Source organism: Pongo abelii, chromosome 11 (assembly GCF_028885655.2).
Source record: "Pongo abelii isolate AG06213 chromosome 11, NHGRI_mPonAbe1-v2.0_pri, whole genome shotgun sequence".
NCBI lineage: Eukaryota > Metazoa > Chordata > Mammalia > Primates > Hominidae > Pongo > Pongo abelii.
Genome location: NC_071996.2, coordinates 46,878,407 through 46,898,631, shown reverse-complemented (window position 1 = coordinate 46,898,631; position 20,225 = coordinate 46,878,407). Strand labels below are relative to the sequence as shown.

The 20,225-nt window shown below is 40.8% G+C and overlaps 1 protein-coding gene and 2 long non-coding RNA genes across 7 annotated transcripts in view; 2 read left to right on the top strand and 1 right to left on the bottom strand.

Moving 5' to 3' along the window:
* Positions 1 to 17,840, bottom strand: part of LOC100939529 (uncharacterized) — a 59,125-nt gene extending 41,285 nt beyond the window's left edge. The window contains exon 1 of the long non-coding RNA XR_152312.4: positions 16,401 to 17,840. This is a non-coding gene — a long non-coding RNA (uncharacterized LOC100939529). The remainder of the gene's footprint in view (positions 1 to 16,400) is intronic.
* Positions 13,810 to 14,781, top strand: LOC134759593 (uncharacterized). The gene is made up of 2 exons (XR_010135988.1): positions 13,810 to 13,938; positions 14,495 to 14,781. It is a non-coding gene; the product is annotated as an uncharacterized LOC134759593 (long non-coding RNA).
* Positions 17,841 to 17,957: 117 nt separating the features above from the next.
* The window catches only part of ZEB2 (zinc finger E-box binding homeobox 2), a 132,110-nt gene continuing 129,842 nt past the window's right edge, over positions 17,958 to 20,225 (top strand). For 3 of the 5 annotated variants that reach the window (XM_024242882.3, XM_024242885.3, XM_024242877.3), the window contains exon 1: positions 17,958 to 18,396. The gene's annotated coding sequence lies outside the window, so the exon portion shown is untranslated. 5 annotated transcript variants of the gene reach the window in all.

Sequence of the window (20,225 nt, the reverse complement as noted above, 5' to 3'; positions counted from 1 at the left end):
GGGGGGCGGAGGTTGCAGTGAGCCGAGATTGTACCACTGCACTCCAGCCTAGGTGACAGAGTGAGACTCTGTCTCGAAAAAAAAAAAAAAAAAGAAAGAAAAGAAAATAGTAAAGATGATGCTGGGCATGTGGATTGCTTGAGCCCAGGTCTTCGAGACCAGCTTGGGCATCATGGGGAAACTTGATCTCTACAAAAAATACAAAAATTAGCTGGGTGTGGTGGCATTTGCCTGTAGTCCCAGCTACTCCGGAGGCAAAGATGGGAGGATCGCTTGAGCCCGGGGGTCAAGGCTGCAGTGAACTGTGATTGCACCACTGCACTCCAGCCTGCACAACAGAGTAAGACCCTATCTCAAAAGAAAAAGAAAAAGAAAAAGAAAAAATAGTGAAGATGATTAAGAAAAAAATTAATATAGTCACTAGTTAATGACTTCTTTATAGTTCTGTTATCACTTTTGCATTTTGGTTACAAAAATGTACAAATACTAGAGTCAATAAGTAAATCAAAATACTGAAGTTATTTGTTTATATTTATTTTAATTTTAAGCATCATAATCTTTCACAGCAGAAACTCAGACCCTACCTATAATATATTTTAAAGAGCTGACAATTACTGAAAATGATATTCTCCCAACAAAAGTCAAATTCACATTCAAAAGCTATTAATAGCGCTTGTTGCCAACAGAAGCCTTATTCAATATTTGAGCATAACAGAACGGGGATACGAACATGATAGAGAGAGAGGGGCAGTGGTGGCAGGAAGAGGGAGATGAGGAGTGAAAAAGAGACTGCTGCACTGAGCCTGACATCTAAGAAGATGTCAGGGACCCTAAAGCCCCTAAGGAGCAGCCCCAAACCCCCAATCTCTTCCGACATACTCATTGTATCTGCTGTGGGGCCCGTTTTGCACTCTGATTCTCTGATGGAATTATGCCCTGGCCTGAACCCCACCCAGTTTGAGGCTGCTCCCCGGATAATCTGTCTAGTCGTTGCCAATCTTCTCCTATCAAGAGTTACAGCCTGTTCATAGACCGCCCCCCCCCCCCCAGCTGATTGGGGTCCTATTCCAACTGAGGGAGGCCCTGCAGCAAATACAAGACATTGCCTCATACTGGCAAGGCTCCTGCCCACCAATATGAGCCCTTGGGTACTGAGGTCAGCCTCTTGAGAGCTTTGTTCACCAAAGCCCTTTAGCTATTATCATTGAAACACTGGCCTTTCTCCTTGTAGCTCTGATACCAGGCTTTATCCTCTCTCTCTTCCAGCCTACTCTGAGGTCCCAATATGCCTTTACCCCAGCCTAGAAGGGTTATAACACGTCACAGGTGATTTAAACTAATTTCAGTGGTGGTTGATGGATTTCAAGGACCTGACCTCCTGTGCATTAGGAAGATCTACTCTCACTTTCACTTTATTTTGTAGCTATCATTTGACTAGATGAGCCTGCCTTCTATACTCCCAACAGCATTCATCATACACAGTCTGTCTTCCCTACTAGCCTGCAAGGACCAAGTCTGTCTTGATTACTGTCTTATGCTATTCCCAGCAAGGAAGCCAGCACATAGAAGGGAATGAACAAGCTCTTGCTGGATGGATGAATATATGATACACATGTGCAATTGTCAAGTAACCACTAGCTTGGGAAAGTTAGTCCCATCACATACTTGAATTTATTAATTGGCTGATAATACCAATGCATTAGCCAACACATTTACTTTAACTTCAAAATATTTATGCATAGAAGCATATTTTGAAAAACTGTTTAACCAACTTCCAGGGATAGAAAAGAAGATTATAAGTATCTTTCCATTCAGTTGTTGCTTTACAGTATATACAGAATTTATTTTGCATCTCTGCCCTCTCAAGAGTGAATTAAAGCACAATTATGTTAAATAATGTTTTTACCTACTATTTCACTTCTGTGAAATTTTTCTCCCTTCAAAAGAGCATTTGCTAAATCTGTTTTACAAAATTCTGAGTAAAGTGAAGTAAAAGCCTTTTACTGGGGGTAGTGTTACATTCAACAACAGAACTACAAAAAAATATGTTTTAGGGGGGAATAACATTTATCAGAAAAAATTCTAGAAAATTATTGTAATGGCCGGGCGCTGTGGCCCACACCTGTAATCCCAGCACTTTGTGAGGCCAAGGTGGGCGGATCACAGGGTCAGGAGTTCAAGCTGGCTAACACGGTAAAACCCCATCTCTACCAAAAATACAAAAATTAGCCAGGCATGGTGGCACATGTCTGTAATGCCAGCTACTCAGGAGGCTGAGGCAGGAGAATTGCTTGAACTAGGAGGCAGAGGTTGCAGTGAGCTGAGATCATGCCACTGCACCCTAGCCTGGGTGACAGAGTGAGTCTCTATCTCAAAAAAAAAAAAAAAAAAAAAAGAAGAGAAAGAAAATTACTGTAACGCATTCAGATAGTCTCATTATGCTTGCTTAAAACTAAAAGAATTTAATTAATATATCACAAAAATGACACTTTTTTTAATGTTCAGTCTCTATAGGATCCCTGCTGCCCTACTCTCTTATTCCCAAATAAACCAAAATAGTTTTCCAATTTCACTACCAAACTACTCTCTTGAACAACTCTATTTATAGTTTGGTATCTTTGGGTACCTAGGACAAATAACAAACCAGTTATGAGAAAGAAAAGAAAAAAATAATTTCTTCAGGTTGCTCTCCTAAAACCAAGGCTTCATTTCTATTATGTATTCACATGTAATTTCTCTGCATAAGGAACTGTGTCAGGACTAAACTGAGTCATAGGACTCTGGGTTCAATTTTTACTTAGACAATAGCCCCGAATGACTGATCCAGTCCTTTCAGCACTGTTTCCTTACCTGTCCCACAAGAATAATATTTACACTTTATCAGTTTCACAAAGATGCCTCCACGTCTGAAACATACTTGAGACTTCCAAAATGGGTTTGATTATTTTGTCTTACTCCATGAAAATCTTAAATTTCCTTTTTTTCCAAACTGGGCAAAATAATATCTGCCAACCTTGAGGGTTTATTTTAAGGATTAAGTGAGATCATGCATGTGAAAAAGCTTTGAAATTCTAAAATGTTTCACATGTAAAAGGTATTTTTATTTCAATACTTTTGCAAATGTATGTCTAAACTAAATGCAAATTATTCAAAAATCCAATGAGACAGTTCCAACTTTTGGTACTCCTATTAATATGAAGTGAGGGAATGCTATAGCCTTCCTGTGGCTGAATGCATTGTCAGTAAAACATGCCTGCATGTGGAGTTCTTTGTTCAGTGATGAAAATTAATTTGTACCATGGTATTCATACTCAGTTCAAAAAGTATTTTTAAGTGTCCACTATGTGCCAGACACTTGCTAGGAGTTGGGGGCATACTGATGAAACTGACAATATCTCTGTCCTCAGAGAAGGTCATATTCTAGTTAAAAGAAGATATATAAAGGAATAATTGGACACAGAAAGCCAGCCTGGGAACCAGGGGAAGATGGCATATGACCTGAGTTAAAGAGTGAACAGAAGTCAGTCACATGAAGGGAGAAGGAAAGAACATTCCAGGTAGAGTAAATAGGATAGGAAAGGTCCCTAACACTGGAAACAACATGCTTTGTTCATGAAAAAATATAAACAATATTACAGAAGTCGTATAAGCCATTTGAAGAATCGTGGGAGAGGAGGTTGAAGAAATGAAAATGTTCCAGCTAAAAGGGCCTCATCATTAATCTAAGTGAAATAACTCAGGAATGGAAAACCAAATACTGTATGTTCTCACTTATAAGTGGGAGCTAAGGCGTAAGGATGCAAAAACATACAGAGTGATATAATGGACTTTGGGGATGCAGGGTGGGAGGTTAGGAGGTGAGTGAGGGATGAAAGACTACATACTGGGTACCATGTCCATTGCTTGGGTAACAGGTGCACTAAAATCTCAGAATTCACCACTAAAGAGCCAATCCATGTAATCAAAAACCACCTGTACCCCAAAAACTACTGAAATTAAAAACATTAAAAATAATTTTATAAAAACACTATTTCAAGGCTAAAAAAAAAAAAGGTGAGGTGGCTCAAATGCTTTGCTAAAGAACCTACAGTTTCTCCAGTTGGCTCTCTGCTTCTCACACTGTGTAAATCAAACCCTAGGGACAAACAGGATTAACACGACCCAGCTTCTTGGATTCTTGATTTTGCCCAACAGTATGGGAGATAAACAAGGTTGACGTTGAAGAACTATTGATTCAAAACAATCTTTGTAAACATTAAAATACCCATCCTTAGAGTTACTTTGAGGAAAGATTTGAGAAACACAGCAGGTATGAAATGGAGAACCACTGATGGTTTTATTGTCAGCAGTGGCATGAGCAGAAATATGTTTTAGAGCAGTGGTCCCCAACCTTTTTGGCACCAGGGACCAGTTTCGTGGAAGACAATGTTTCCACAGATGCAGGGATTGAGGGGATGGTTTTGGGATGATTCAAGAGCATTACATTTACTGTGCACTTTATTTCTCTTATTATTACATTGTAATATACAATTAAATAATTATACAACTCACCATAATGTAGAATCAGTGGGACCCCTGAGCTGGTATTCCTGCAACTAAATGGTCCCATCTGGGAGTGATGGGAGATAGTGACAGATCATCAGGCATTAGATTCTCATAAGGAGCTCACAACCTAGATCCCTCACATGTGCAGTTCACAATAGGATTCACGCTCCTGTGAGAATCTACTGTCACTGCTGATCCGACAGGAGGCGGAGCTCAGGCAGTAATGTGAGCCTTTGGGGAGCAGGTGTAAATACAGATGAAGCTTCGCTTGCCTGCCTCCCACTCACCTCCTGCTGTGTGGCCTGGTTCCTCACGGGTCCATGGCCTGGGGGTTAGGGACCCTCGTTTTAGAGCACTCACTCACTCTGGTGATGGCATGGAGAACAGATGTGAGGAGGAAAGAGTGAAAACAGGAAGGCCAGTTAGGTGGCAGGCACAGCCTTCCAGGAAAGAGATGACAAGTAGCTAAAGTAGGGTAGGGAGTGTTGGAGGACAGCAAAGCTTTAAGAAACAGGCAGAGGTATGCTGCTTAGCCATATGGAGTGCTTGAATGTGGAAGTAAAGGAAAAGAGAGGAGTCATGGATAAACCCAGAGTTGGGGTTTGGAAGACTGGCTAGACTCTGGTGCCACTGAACAAGTTGGAGTATATTGGATAAATAAAAAGTTAGAGTAAGATTATGACTTTAGCTTTGAAAATGTAAATTTCTACATGCCATGGAACTCCAGGTGAAGATGCTGAGAATTTATCCTGATAGCCTTCTCTGATTCTCCTAGTGAAAAATCACAGGCATTTGCAAGGTAGTCAGAATTAGATGGGCATTTTGCTTTTTTTCTTTCCAACTTTCAGTGGCCATCTCGAGTTCATACATGACCTAGACTCAGCTCCTTCACTGTTTTCTCTAATGTCTGTCGATCCATGACGAGCAGTAACTACCTGGGTGTGGTTTTCTCAGAGAAGTCTTGACACTCTAGTTCTGTATCATTCCCCGGATTTTAAGCTTTTCAATAGCAATGCCATGTGTCACTGACAATATGGACTGCTCATAAATAAATAACCTAGAAGAAAATTCATTATCATATCATCCATCAATCTCTTAGCCTCCTGAGTCCCTATTTTTGAACTTTATTTCACCTCTAACAATATCTTTATCAATTCGAATCTAGCTCCTGGTCTCCCAGTTGTAATAAAACAGATATGGATCTCAGGTGGAGAGTAAGCATCAGAAACAGATGAACTCACAAGACAAAAATCTTATGTCCCTATTTTCCTGTTTTCATGCAAATGTACCAGTAATTAAATCAGGAAAAAACGTAGCAAAAACATATCAGCCAAATGGTTTTAAAATTTCAAAAGAAGCTGTAAATATGGTCCTTTTTAGAAGATCAGGTTCTAACTAGAGTAGGAGAAAGGGTAGCATTTGTTCTGATGAAGCAGTTTTTAAATTCTTGTCAGTGATTTGAAGAGAGATAACTGATGTATGTTGAAGAAGCCTGTGAGATTTTTAAATAGTTCGGACGCTACGGGGAGCATTTTTTTTCTTAAACCAATGTACTCAGAAGTGTTGGCAAGATTTTATTTGAACGTAGCAGTGCTTATGTGAGGAAGTTATTTTGAATCACCCTAGTATAAATATGTATGACTTTATTTGTATTGAAAATTTCCTTTGCAAGTGAGCGAATGAGGAACTGTTATATATCTATATTGCTTTGTAAATGATTTAGGTATTTCATTTTGAAAATAAAATATCATACCCAGAATTCAAAAATTATATCAGAATTCTGTTTGTACCCACAGGTGATTCTTGCACCTGCATTCATACCTTTTAACTTTAATTTGCCATGTAGAACAAATGGTATCTGTTATCTTAAGTCTGGCTTTTTTAATAGCATTTATGCATACATACATTCATTCACTCATTCATCAGACATTTACACAGCTCCTCTCATGAACCAAGCACTATGGTAGGTACTGGGCATGTAATAATAGTATTGAACTGTCCTTTGTCATAACATAGTTCAGGTAAACATTCCATTTCCTCCAGTCAATATTCTATAGCACAGTGAAATTTTCAAATCTTAGGGTCATATCTTATTATTTAAAGGCTAAGCATGTTGAAGGCTGTGAACAAGCCTAGCATTGAAAGCATATTCCCTCTAAATACAGAGTATCAAAAGAAAGGTAAGAAGAGGTGAGGGCCCCAAGAAATAAGGCCGAAAACAGGGGGGAGCAAAAAGAGGGTGGGAAGAGTATTGGAGAAAGCATTAAAATCAGGGCTCAAACTTTCCCCTTAATACCTTTGGGCAACCAGTTGTTCTACATGAAAATGAAGCTGCTAGCAAGAAAATCATCCAACCCATTATCTGTAGAGCCTGTCCATTTACTTATAGAAGGAAAAACAAAACAAAACTCATCTTCTCTGTTTTCCTTCTTTAGCTATTGTGTGGGATTGGAGGGGAAAGGGATCATTTATCCTAAGTTACTACTTCACCTTGCCTTCCTAAGCAACACACCTCTTCTAGTTCATTCCATTCTCTCCTTATGATTTCTTTCCTTTATCAGAGAAAACCTATTATATTTTCATGTGTTTACTTAAAAACAAACTACAAGAAGGCTCATCTGAGTCATTTATTCAAAGAATGAGACAAACATACACATGCAGCTCTGTGTTTGCTCCTTCTTTTTTAGGCTGTGTATAAAAGTGACACAAAAAAAGGGGAATAAAACAGTTTGTGTTAAATAATGTAATCAAGTACATAAGTCTGTAAAAAGGAGGGTGTAGGGTCTTAAGTACCCATGGTCCCTGCCTGCTACCCTCATCTGTCCTCATTCTTATCTCAAGTTGTAAGTTTTCAGTAGGAGATCAGTTTGTATCTCCCTAAAGCTTCTAAATGAATGACAGATTCCACAAACAGCAACAAATATTACTATATAATAGGCACTGTTCCAGGGGGTTGCAAAAGAGACATCAGTGATAAATCACCTTCCTTTGTCAAATAAATTACTATTTGGAGATCGTAAATGAAGCAATAGTTTAAAATTTTCCAAGTGACGGTGCTTTGCATTAATATCATAAAAGCATTACTGTCCCTCAAATTCAGAGTCCAAGGTGATTTCAGATGACATTCACAAGCATATTTCACCTAACTCTGAACGTTTTCTTCAACCATGCAAGAATCCTCCTTGGGAGAAGCAAAACTTGAATATAGATCGTCTTTAGGCTGTAACAAAGCTGTAACAAATAATATTTCAATATCCCATAGAGCTACCTGACAGTAGGTAATAATATAACTCAGGACTATACTGATTTCTCTAAACTGAAATTCCAAATTCTTAGAAGATAGATAAATTAAGCTTTAAAAGAATGGGGTTTTAATTTTTCCTTCTTGTTTTAAAACACCAAGTATTTTCTGTGAACTTTCAGCTTTGTTCTTTCCCGCTTGTCTAGAAGGGTGCTAGCTGAGTGCCAAGAACAACAGGTAAGCCAGCTTCCCTCAACCCAGAAAAATTATGCCTTTGCCACAGGAGCCATACTTATGCTTCCATAATGGCCAGGGAAAAACCTAATAGGAACAGATTTTTTTGCATGTGTAGCAAAGTTAGTTCCAGAGAGAGAGAAAGAAGCCTGGTTTGCACTGCAGCAGAACCATTGGAACAATATGCTCCCTGTGTCCACAGCCCAATCCTCCCCAGACACCCTCCTTTCTAGGGCATAGGGTAGCACAGTCACATACACAGTAGATCAGGCCAGGACCTGCTGACACAACCCTACTCCCAAATTTGCAGGCAGGAGAGTGAAGCAATGTCTGTACTCTATACATAGTCTTACTTTTTTCTTTTCTTTTTTAAAGTAGCTGTTTCAGCATTCAACTGGGGGCAAGAGGGGTTGGGGAGTGGAAAAATATAGTGCAGGCAAACTTTCTCAGAGCTATTCCATCCCTCTATGTGCCCCACTCCTTCACACCTCTGAAGTTATGGCAAGACTAGGTAAAGAGTTTTGAACAATATTGAGACCCTCTTACATTTACCTTGAACAAACAGGATCTTTGACACTTCTTGACCACACTCAGCTGCCTGCAAGAGTGCTTCCTCCTATAGCAAGTCATATCGGGAGAATTTGCTGAAAAAAGGTTTTTTCCTTACAATTGCAAATGAAAGTATAAAATATATCACCAAATTTTAAAGTGTGCATATGTCCTCATCTCAGCTGTTGACATCATATTTATAATCATGAGCCCGCCAGGTTTTCTACAACTTCAGAAATTCTATGAGCATATTACTTTTCCAACTTTATCAGTAAACATTGATTTCTGTATAATGCAGAAACCAGTTAAATAATTTCTGGCTGAGTGCAGTGGCTCATGCCTGTAATCCCAGCACTTTGGGAGGCCGAGGTGGGTGGATCACCTGAGGTCAGGAGTTCGAGACCAGCCTGGCCAACATGGTGAAACCCTGTCTCTACTAAAAATACAAAAAGTTAGCTGGGTGTGGTGGCAGGTGCCTGTAATCCCAGCTACTCGGGAGCCTGAGACAGGAGAACCACTTGAACCTGGGAGGCGGAGCTGGCAGTGAGCCGAGACCGTGCCACTGCACTCCAGCCTGGGTGACAGAGCGAGACTCCGTCTCAAAAAAAAAAAAAAAAAAGTAGCAATAAAATCATTACAAAAATAAAATAAAATAAACAACACCTAAAAGACATGTTACATCCACTCTGGTTTTCCATAATTTAACTTCATGTATTTTTCAGGTAATTCATGGTAGTAGGAATTACTATTTATTGATACACCTGCTCTGTGCCAGACATTTTGTATACAGTCATATTTTCTTTACCACAACCGGCTTGAATCTAAGTACTCCTTTACCAATTTTTTTTTTTTTTTTTGAGACAGGGTCTTGCTCTGTTGCCCAGGCTGGAGTGCATGGAGTGCAGTGGCACGATCTTGGCTCACTGCAACCTCCGCCTCCTGGGTTCAAGCAATTCTCCTTCCTCAGCCCCCCCGAGTAGCTAGGATTATAGGCATGCACCACCACGCCGGGCTGGCTAATTTTTGTATTTTTAGTAGAGATGGGGTTTCACCATGCTGGCCAGGCTGGTCTCAAACTCCCAACCTGGTGATCTACCCACCTCGGTCTTCCAAAGTGCTGGGATTACAGGCGTGAGCCACTGCACCCAGCTCCTTTGCCTGTTTTAAAAATAAGGTTCACATGGGTAAAATAACTTGTCCTCAATACACAATTAGTATTTACCAAGCAGGGAGCCACATCCAGTTTATCTAATTCCAAAACCTGTATCTTTGTCACTATAATATGCTAACATTGAGGATCTAGTGTCAAATGGACTAATGTCCAGTTTCCAGTCAACAAGTGCTAAAAGAAGTTGTATAAGAAATAAAAACTATTCCACAACATCTCTGGACCATGATGTCTCCTTCATCACTAACTTGTCCTGTGCCTGGGCCCAATGTTGGAGCCAGTTGAGCTAGCAAGAACCTCCCATGGGAGCTTTTCCTAAGTCGGGTGCCTGGGAGAAGAGACTGGACCAGAAAATACACTTTATCTGGGAAGCCAGAGGCACCAAAGCCAGAGAAACTTTGGCTCAAGGACTTGAGCCAATATTGTAACTGGAAAAATGAGCCTAAGTGTTAGGTCCAAAAGGCAAAATAAGCCATACATGGAAAAACAAGGGCCAATCACAGCATCCAGGAGGCCTGGAAATGGGTCACAAAGCAATGTGCAGAGCGGGTGGGAACAAGTGGGTCAGAAACACATCTGGGAAAGGTAAAAAGATGTTGGTTGTCACATGAATATGGTGTTGGCCCTGGGGATGGACCTGGCAGATTCAAAAGCCCACCAAGAACCAGATGCTTGAATTCTGGGGAGTCACTGACTCTCCCTAGGCCACAATTTTCTCAACTAATAAAATGGACCCAGTTGTAACCCCTTCAGATCTGCTATCAGAATTAAATGATACATGAAAGGATTTAGCATTGTGCCAAGACTAGAAAAGCAGCGGTTTTTCTTTTTCTTAGCTATTATCACTTTATATTTGTGATTGCCATGGAGATGATAATAATTTTTGAGAGTAAAGTTTTTATATTTAAGTACCTGAAAGAACCCTGAAAAAAAACAATTCACCCTTAGAATGGTACAAAATTAAAACTGAGTACAGAACAAAGTTTATAGTTTGAGCCTTTTAACAGAATAAAGAGTATTAAAGAAGACCTTGAAGCAAGCATGAAGTAATTTCCAGGTCACTAGACAATTTGCAGGTGCAAACCATTTCTAGTCCCATTGTCAGAGGGAGAAAAAAGGTACAGGTCACACCCAGTCCCCTGTGCTGATGTCCAAATGTCTGGTTTGGCAGTTTTGACCTAAAAGGAGCATGGAATGGATGCTTTCAAAATAGACACAATTAACAGACCCTTTAAGAACTACAGATATAAGTGTTTTGAGAAGTCTTAAAGAAAACAAGGACAACAAAAAACTATCAGTGTTAGTATTACATCACAATAGTTTTTCCCCCTGGCATTTGCATTGATTTTTCAGTTTTACATCAAAAAGAAAATCTGGCCTTGTGGACATTTAAGAGACTAGGGAATTTCATTTTCCACTTAATACACTGATTTTCTTCACCACTCTAGGTACTTGAAATTAGCGCAAACCCCAGGATAGCTACAATTCCAAAAGGGAATGCTCAGTTCATTATGAATGGTCTTAAAGCAAATAGTGCTCTGACAGCCAAATTCCTGGTCTTCAAATTTGTAAGTTTGCCCTTTTTTTCACAAGTCTTACTCAAGACCGCTTCTGAGCTTTTGCACATTTAACCCTTACACTCAAAGACAATATGTTACTAAAGAGCATGGGAAACTTCAAGTTCATACATTTGGACTAAATTCCTTTTCAAAAGAAGTCTAATATTTATAACCAAATTATGACCATATTGAATACACTAAATTAACTGCTGAACTAACAGAAAGGAAATACTGTATTTATTTTCACTTCTGTGGCTACACATCCTTTGAACAATTCGAAAGAATCATAAACCAGCCATAAATCCTAAAATGCTTTTCATTTTCTTTCTTCACATAATAACACAGCACTGATTTTTCAATAAAAAAGATACTGTAAATAGTTTTTAATAATCAAAATTAATTTGTACCATCTTTAGTTGATCTGTATATTTGTTCAACCTTTCATTATAATAATAAAGCTACAATATAGTGAAGTTTTATGCATTACTTCATTTAATTCTCAATAAAATCCCAAGGGATAGCATTATTAGTGTACCCACATTGGAGATTAAAAATAAAACAAGCTTATAGGAGACTGCTTATAACCACACAGGTAGTCATCTGCAGGGCTAGTATTCAAAATAGATATTAATACTTTGGACTTTAACTGACACAGGAGAATAAAAATACCAGGGATATGCTTACTTAATCATTTTTAATAATTTAAATCAGCCCATATATTAGTAAGTAAAAGATTAAAAATGATCCTAAATACCAGGCCTGAGTTATTTGTCAATTGCTGTAATTTTCCACTTTTAGACTTGAATTAATAGACATAACTAAAAATTTAAATAACAAAATTCCAATAAGAAAACATAGTGCATAATTAGTGCACATCTCTGGATTTGGGGAGGAGAGTGACTTGATTTTACATAGAGTATTGTTTTTCCTAATTAATTGTAGTCTGCCACATATTTGTATGTGATTGCCTCATAAATGGTTTACAAATTGTTAAGAAGTTTATGGATATCTAGAAAGAATATTACAGCTCAATAAATAAACTTTTACAAGTGTAGAAGAGAAATTTTACATTAAAATGTGACTTTGTTTCTTCATCCTGAGAGAATGAATTTTTAAAAAACACATTTAAAATCAAGCATTAGATATGCAAATATGTGTTCAGATCAGAGATACCAAAATTATTCAAATGATTAATTATTCATCATAAAATGTCAATTAATAATTATGAAGCAGAAAAGGCATCTTTCTAATGCATCTTTATTTTTCTTGGCCTAAAAAGGGCTAAATATACATGTTCAATTGACTTCTATCAAGTTTTTAAAATTCAACAAAGTAAACAAATTGTAAACAAGTGCAAACTCTGAATTTTAATAAGAACAACAAATATGCCCAAAGTGAAGGGAAGAGCAAAAAATAATAATAAAGAAAACAAAAACAGTTATGTTCATGACATATGCCGCCTCATGCTCACTCACCTGCTAGGTAACGGACAGTAACCTAGCCTAGCCAAGAAAATAACCCAACAACCCAAGTTGTGAATTTGCTTAGTAATGTGCAAACTACGTGACATGATGATGTTTCTCTCTGAATTGATCAATCTTTGTTGGGGTTCAAGAGGAGTGCTTTGGGAATTTTTTACCCTTTCCAAATAGTCATCAGAAGAAAAGCGCAGTTTAAGTTTCATAAAATTACCTATTGTAATGTCTAAAGTCTGTTAACAAATTAAGCACTACTAAAATATGGTTGTAAACAAACTTTTTCACATTGCCTTAATTCTAAAGAATGCCCCTATGCCAAGCATTATGCATTTTTTCCAGGAAGCCTATATCTATTATACCTTGTCTTATAAAATTATCAGTCTGAGCTGATGTGATAATATAGAAGAATAAACCATTATGGTCACTGAAATATTGATTCATTTTATTTTTATTATTATTATTTTACTTTTCACTGACACCTGGTGAACTTGTCGTCTCTGAGACCCGGGGAGTTATTTTAGTCAGGGTGTCCCTGCCCTCCTGCTGGTAGATTAATTACACGTTAAACGTTCTGTTTTCAAAACGAAATGATAAATCTGGACACATAAAAGAGGCACAAAAAGAATCACAGCGAGGGAGAAGAGTGGATGTTAAGAAAGAAAACAAGAAATTGCAAAAGGGAGATATCAGATAGAAAGGAGAACGTAGGAAATGCAACTGGGAAAGAATTTAAAGAAAATAAGGATAAAGGGCAGGGAGGGCTGAAAGGAGGGCCAGAGGGAGGAAAAGCAGGAGGGAGATTTTTGGTTTTCAGTTCCCTGGTGAGGCTGCTGGCGTCCGCGCCCTCAACGCCCCAGCCTTCCAAGTTGAGGCGAAAGCCACCTCCTCGGGCCTGCGTCGCATCCAACTTACTCCAAGTTTTCTGGTGACTCCTACAGGGCCCCTTTCCGTTCCCCCCCCCGCTCCCCGCCACCCCCCCCCCCCCCCCCCCGCCTTAGTGAGATTGACAGTCGCGTGGAGGAGGCTTTTCCAGGCACAGCCTTTCTCATGGTAATCAGCCCCCAGCATCACCTCCCGGCCGCGGCTGCGCCCGCTCGGAGCGCGGCTCGCGGACCCCGGGGACCGGAAACAGGGCGGCGGGCGGGGAGCAGGCGAGCGAGCCAGGTCAGCTGACCGGGCGGCGAGCGGGGGTCGCGGGATCCCGGGCGGGGACAGGTCTGGGGGAGGGCGGTCTGGTGGGAGGGGGCCGAACACCGCCCCCCCAGCTACGCGCTCCTCCTCCTGTGCAGCGGGGCCCTTCCTTGAGATCAAATGCAGGGACCCAAGCTGGCGGCGGGGGTTGGGGCGGGGTGTGGGTTGGGGGGTGGCAGAGCGCGCGGAAAATTGGGGACAACAGCCAGACCTGTTTAGCATCAATAAATTAAGATGCTCATTTGGGTCCTGAAGTTTGCTGGTTCCTGTCAGTGGAGACGTTGGCAAAAGCCCTGAAGCCGAGATTCAGCCTTTACTTCAAAAAAATAAAATAAAATAAACCCCTCAGCTGGCCGCCCTGCTGGGGCCAGGTGACGTGCGAGATTCCACAGCCTGCGGGTCTCGCAGCAGGGATGTTAGGGACGGTCTGAGCTTCTCTGGTCCTGTTTTGGTTTTGTTTGAAAGGGCTTCTCAGAGAGATGCTCCTGATTTTTTTTTTTTTTTAATAGACTTTCCCCTCCTATCCTAGGCTCAACTCCGAATGGATTGGATTGCGAGTCTGCACGTGAGAAAACCGTTTGGCTTGGCTTGGACCCCTGCCGCCCCCCACCCCCTCCACACACACCCAGTCCAGGGGTCCCCTTTATCACCCTTTGCTTGCAACTCCAAAAGAAGTTGCCCACCTCCTGAGTCACAACACAAGGTCGAATAATTCCTCTAGATGACAGATCAGTTCCATTTCAAAACGAGAATAGGTTCCTTTTTTTTATTTTCTCCACATGGTACAAAATAAACAGAATTTGCTTTAAAAAAAAATCATTAGCTGTGGCCAAATTCGAATTCCTTCTACAGCCTGTGTGTTCAAGGGCAGAAACATTGTATCTCTTCGGGCATCTGGGCCGCCAAACTGAGCGGGGGGAGGGGGGAGCGGCTGTGAAAGTTGAGGAAATTGACAGACTGAGAGGTGAATGGGGGGACAGGCACCAGGTCCTGGCTGGAGGGAATTGGAAAACAAAAGTGCATCCTTCTCACCCTGCCTGGCTGGAGGGAATCCTGAGGGAGGCAGTTTGTTTTGCCCATGGAAACCCTAAAGAATTATTTTTCCCCCTTCAATGTTGATTGCAATATTATTTCACATTTCCGTGTATCTGTTGTTTTAATCTCTTTCGTCTGCGCTAATCTCGAAGTGGATTATTAATGGGGAAGACAGAGAAGGAGAGATTCATTTGCAGGACTTATTTTGCTGTGTGAGGAGCCGAAAGCCAGCAGCCCCCAGTCCTCTCTCGACTTTTCTCTGCGTCCTGCGCTCCTGCATCCTCCTGATCCCACGATCCCCATTGTCCCCGACCTGGCCCTCGGACTGAGGGAGTGTTCGGAACAAATTTATATTCCGGCTTCCTCCCGACCCCATCACCTCTGCCACGTTGGGAACTCTCTCGGCCAAATGCCTGGTGAGGGGCGTGCCAGTCAGGAACCAGGGGCAAGGCAACCTAGCCGCAGCGCTCACCCCTCGCAGAGACCCTTCTCGTGCCACCATCCAAACATCTACCTTCATGGGAACCTGGAAGACTGCTTTTTCACCCCAAACCAAATACTGGCCAGTCGGAACTCCCAGTGCTAAATGTTGGGGACTGCCTCCTGCCACTTGAGCAATTACTGAGTCCAGGGTAATCAGATGATTAGGTGTTTTTAATGGAAATACTTAGGGTTTTTTTTTTTTTTTTAAGTCAGATCCTAAGTAACCTGACATTTAATATACATAATAAAGACAAGTGTTTTGTTAGCTATTCGATTGGATCCTTTGACCTGAGGTTATGCTTGTGTGTGTGTCTGGTCTGTAAGCCTCCAATGGCTACCTGGGTGCCTGAAGAGGAGTCTTGCCTGGAATCACTCTATGCAAAGGGCTCCTTCTTCCTTAGGAGTGGTAGAAGGGTGGCTGTAAAGCAAACGTCTAGAGAAAGCTGGATTCCAATCTTTTAAATTAAAAAAGAGGAAAAAAGGAAGAGGAAGAAAAATGGACATGAACAGTGGTGCTAAATCTCAGAAGAGGAACTTGATAAGTCACACATATATTTAGTATAGATATATAATAATGAAAGAAATGTAAAATATAAAGTTAAGAATGTGCCTGACCCATGTTGAAAATCTTTTATTTTATTTATTAATAATTTTTACGCTGAAGATCCTGAATGCCTTTCTTCTATAGACACTTTATCTGTGATGGGGTGGGGGGAGAGAGTTAATTTATCCAGCAGCTATTTTCATTATAATAAATACTTAAATTAGGAAAGAGGTGAGTAACCAACTGTGAAAATCTACTTTCTTGCATCCTGGAACAAGATCTAGCTGTGGTCGTGCTAGGTAGCTATTAAACACCCCCACCCACCCCCACCCCCCCCCGCAAAAAAAAAAATACAAAATACAAAGACATGTACCTCTGAGAGTGTGGATGTGGCAACCCATGTGGTGGCTTGTCCCTCCTTTGAGTGCAATTGCCAGTGACTCTTGCATTCAAAGTCTTGCTTTAGGCACACATTCAAATCACAGTTCAAAGCAGTTTATCTTAATATAGTGTTGGATCAGGGTATTATTTGTTTCAGATTTCATCAGACTGGAAACAGGAGGGTGTAACATATTTAACAATATTAAAGCTTAAAAATCGGTGTGAGGCAGCTCTCTGGTCCTCTTAACACCTCCACCTTTACCTTTCCGAAGAATCCTAAATGCTGTGAGACTAGAAATTTATTTGTGCTCTGAGGTTCTCAAGCACTTTCACTCTTTAGGAAAAAAAAAAAGAAAAGTCTCACAGTTATTTAAGAAATTGAGCCTGAACCATCCGAGGATAGGAGATTTCTTCCTTTTCCGATAAATGCCTGTGCTCAGCATCCTCAAATTTGGCTGTCTTTATTTACTTCTATATTAGTTCCAATTATGTGCAGTGTAAACCAGCTTTTTGATTAACAAAACAGCAGAGCATTGGTTAAGAACACTTAAACTTCAAAAAAATTCCCCTGGGAAGTGGGCTCTGAATTGGTTAATAATGTGCAGTACTTGCTAAATTGCTGACTTCCAGATGTGGAAAATATCTTTCTTGTTTAGGACCTATGTAACCTGATTGGATTACGACAGAAGCGTCACGTTGGAAGCTTTTGAGTGATTATTTAATTAACCATACAGTAGAAAGCTGTATTCTCCAGGAAATCCCTTCCATATTTGCATAACCAATCCCTTCAGAGCAAAGGTGGAGTCTTTTCTTTTTAATTTTACTTTAATTGTAATATCAAAAAAAATATACTTCAAAACTTAGACCCCATGCCGTTTAATATCATGCTCTCCCTTCCCTGCTAAGTTTCTCCATGGCCTTTCTCTTTTCTCCTCCTGCCTCCCTACACACTCTCCCTTACTTTGTAGTGAGGTCTCCCCGAGGTGTACAGAGATTCAGAGATCGGCCAACCGAGTGTTCTATGTTAATTTACTTAGAGACCCTTTATTAAAATGCCAAACTACTTTTTAATATTGGGATCCAGTCCAGAAATTCATCATGCACACACCCTAATACACATGCCCTAAGATGCAGCTCCCATGTAGCATTTTTTTTTTCTGGCTCTGGTACCTAAAAAGAAAATAATAATAATAAGAGAAAGGGCAGAGAATTTTGTTCCAGAAGCTGTACTGAGATAGCTACACAATTTGATGTGCATCTCAAATCTGGTCATTAGAGATATCTATATAAGAAGAGACTATCTGGATTGAGGACCCGGGATCTTTCCCTTTAACTTTCGCCCCTTGGAGTTCTCCAGTTCTGTGAATGGTGTGCACCGTTTTCCGCCCTGTACTCTGTAGGATTTAGTGATGAGGATAATGATGCCAAAGGCTTGACGGGCGGGGAGGGGGGGGGGTGGAGTGGGGGGAGAAGGGAGGGAGGGGGGAGGGAGGCGAAGGCGAAAGGGAGGGAGAGGAGGAAGGGAGGGAGGTGGAATTTCATTTCTTCCACTAAAGCGTTTGCGGAGACTTCAAGGTATAATCTATCCCAGATCCTTTCCCAGAGAGAAACTTGGCGATCACGTTTTCACATGATGCTCACGCTCAGGGCGCTTCAATTATCCCTCCCCACAAAGATAGGTGGCGCGTGTTTCAGGGTCTCTCGTCTCTCTCCTACAGAAAAGAAAAAGAAAAAAATGTCATTAGAAGAGGCGTAACACGTCAGTCCGTCCCCAGGTTTGTGTTTCCTGGAGTGGCCGAAAGAGATCAGTTCTAACCTGCTCTGCAGGAATAACGGTCCTGCCTCCCGACACTCTTGGCGAGGTTTTTGTACAGTTTGCTCCGGGAGCTGTTTCTTCGCTTCCACCTTTTTCTCCCCCACACTTCGCGGCTTCTTCATGCTTTTTCTTCTCACCATTTCTGGCCAAAACTACAAACAAGACTTCGCAGGTAGGTTTTTTTTCCTCCCCTTTTCTCTCTTTTTATCCCTTTTTGGTGTGCTCGTCCTCCATCCTCCTTTTCTAATTTTCTCATTTTGAGTGGGGATGTGAGTCTGAAGTGAGAAGGGGTGTCCGTGGGTAGGAATTTCAGGTGGGTTTAGCTCCTTTATGGCAAGCTTTTCTCAAGAGTGGCTTCTTCGCCTTCTCTTACACTCACACTCTCTCTCCTTGCTTTTCTCTCCTTTTTCCCTCCCCCAAATAATTTCCCCTGTACCTGTCCATTCAGGTAACCAAAGGTGCCCTTTGCTATCCAGCCCAGGAAAAGTTTTATTGAGAATTATATGGCTGGAATAAAAACTCATCAAGGGGAGAGGTCCTGCTCTATTTTCGCATCTAGTTCCAATTCATTATATTCAGCAATTAGGACTTGGCAAATACCTGTTAATAATTACAAAACTTGGTCAGTTACAGACCTACAAATTTGGGGGCAAGTCTTTCTCTTAGACATGGCAGTTCATCCTCTCCCACCGAGAAGGCTGTTTTCTAAGCAGAAAGTTTTCTGTTTTTGTCTGCTTAGCGAGTTTCATTTCTTTATTTCATTCTTTGTGTGTGTATGTGTGTGAAGTAACACCTCACTTCTGTGATTATAAATAAAGAAGTGAAAGTCCTCATGGAACTTGAGTCGTTTACCAAAGTGGGGGGGGGGGGGCACTACAGCTGGGAAGAAAACTGCTGTCAGGATATCAGGGTTTTAAATTAGGATAACTTTTAATATTGTATTTTTAATGTCAAAGTAATATAGACATGGATTTAATAGAAGACACATACACACATATAACCCATTCCATACTTTGGCACTGAAAAGTCGAGAGAGAGATAGCAGGAGTTCCCAGGAACAGTGATGAGCCCGGCTAACATGAATGTGTTTATCTCCCACCTACTGATGTATTTTACATGCTCCCCCTGTAATGATGAAGGCAAGATTACTAACTCCAGACTTAGGAGTAACAGGCAAAGATAAAGTTTACAGCACAAATGCTCTGTCTCTCTCTCTCACACACACACATGCCCATAAAACTAGCAACTTACTTTATTAAACATGTATTTATATGCAGTCGTGTGTCTCAGGATGAATATAGACAGGCCAGCTGTTTCATCCCAGACACTTGTGTGACCATTTCTTTATTTCAGGATTTCCCCTAACAATTTCAAATCAATAGGACAAGGAAAGAAATGATAAAATGTGTCAAACTTAAAAGTCTCCTACTATGTATGCCTAGGTAAATTTAAGGTGCTTTCTAAAATATCCACTTCCCCTTCTCTCTGCCCCCCTCCCTTCACCCCTCTCAGCAAATGTGTGGAAACTGATACTCACTTTCCAGGTTTTCTGCAAAGCTTCTAGCACAGGAGACAATAGGTGCGGGGCGTGGGGACTGAGTGTGCCCGGCAGAGAAAGGGTTAATGGCCCTTGTGTTACAGTTTGCATCTGTTACATCTTTTATAGCCCCCTGTTTAAACTAATCCTCGAGGCACAGCATCTTCCCAACCTCCACCGAGTTTTCAGGATTCTCCTCTCCTGCCTGCCTCCGAGGTTCCCCTTCTCCAAGTTTTGACAGTTTCAACTGAAAAAATGCAGCGCCTCTCTCGATTTTTAGGTACAAAAGTTTCGAAGCCAGAAAGGATACCGTCATTTAGTAGAGCTTAAAAGTATTGCCGTAGTGGTTGGACTTTCTCTTTCCTTTCTTAAGGGAAAAAAAATTCTACTGGAACTATTTAAGGGAACCAGTGTGGGGGAGCATGTGTGTGAGTGAGGTGGGGGGAAATACTTAAGTAAATATT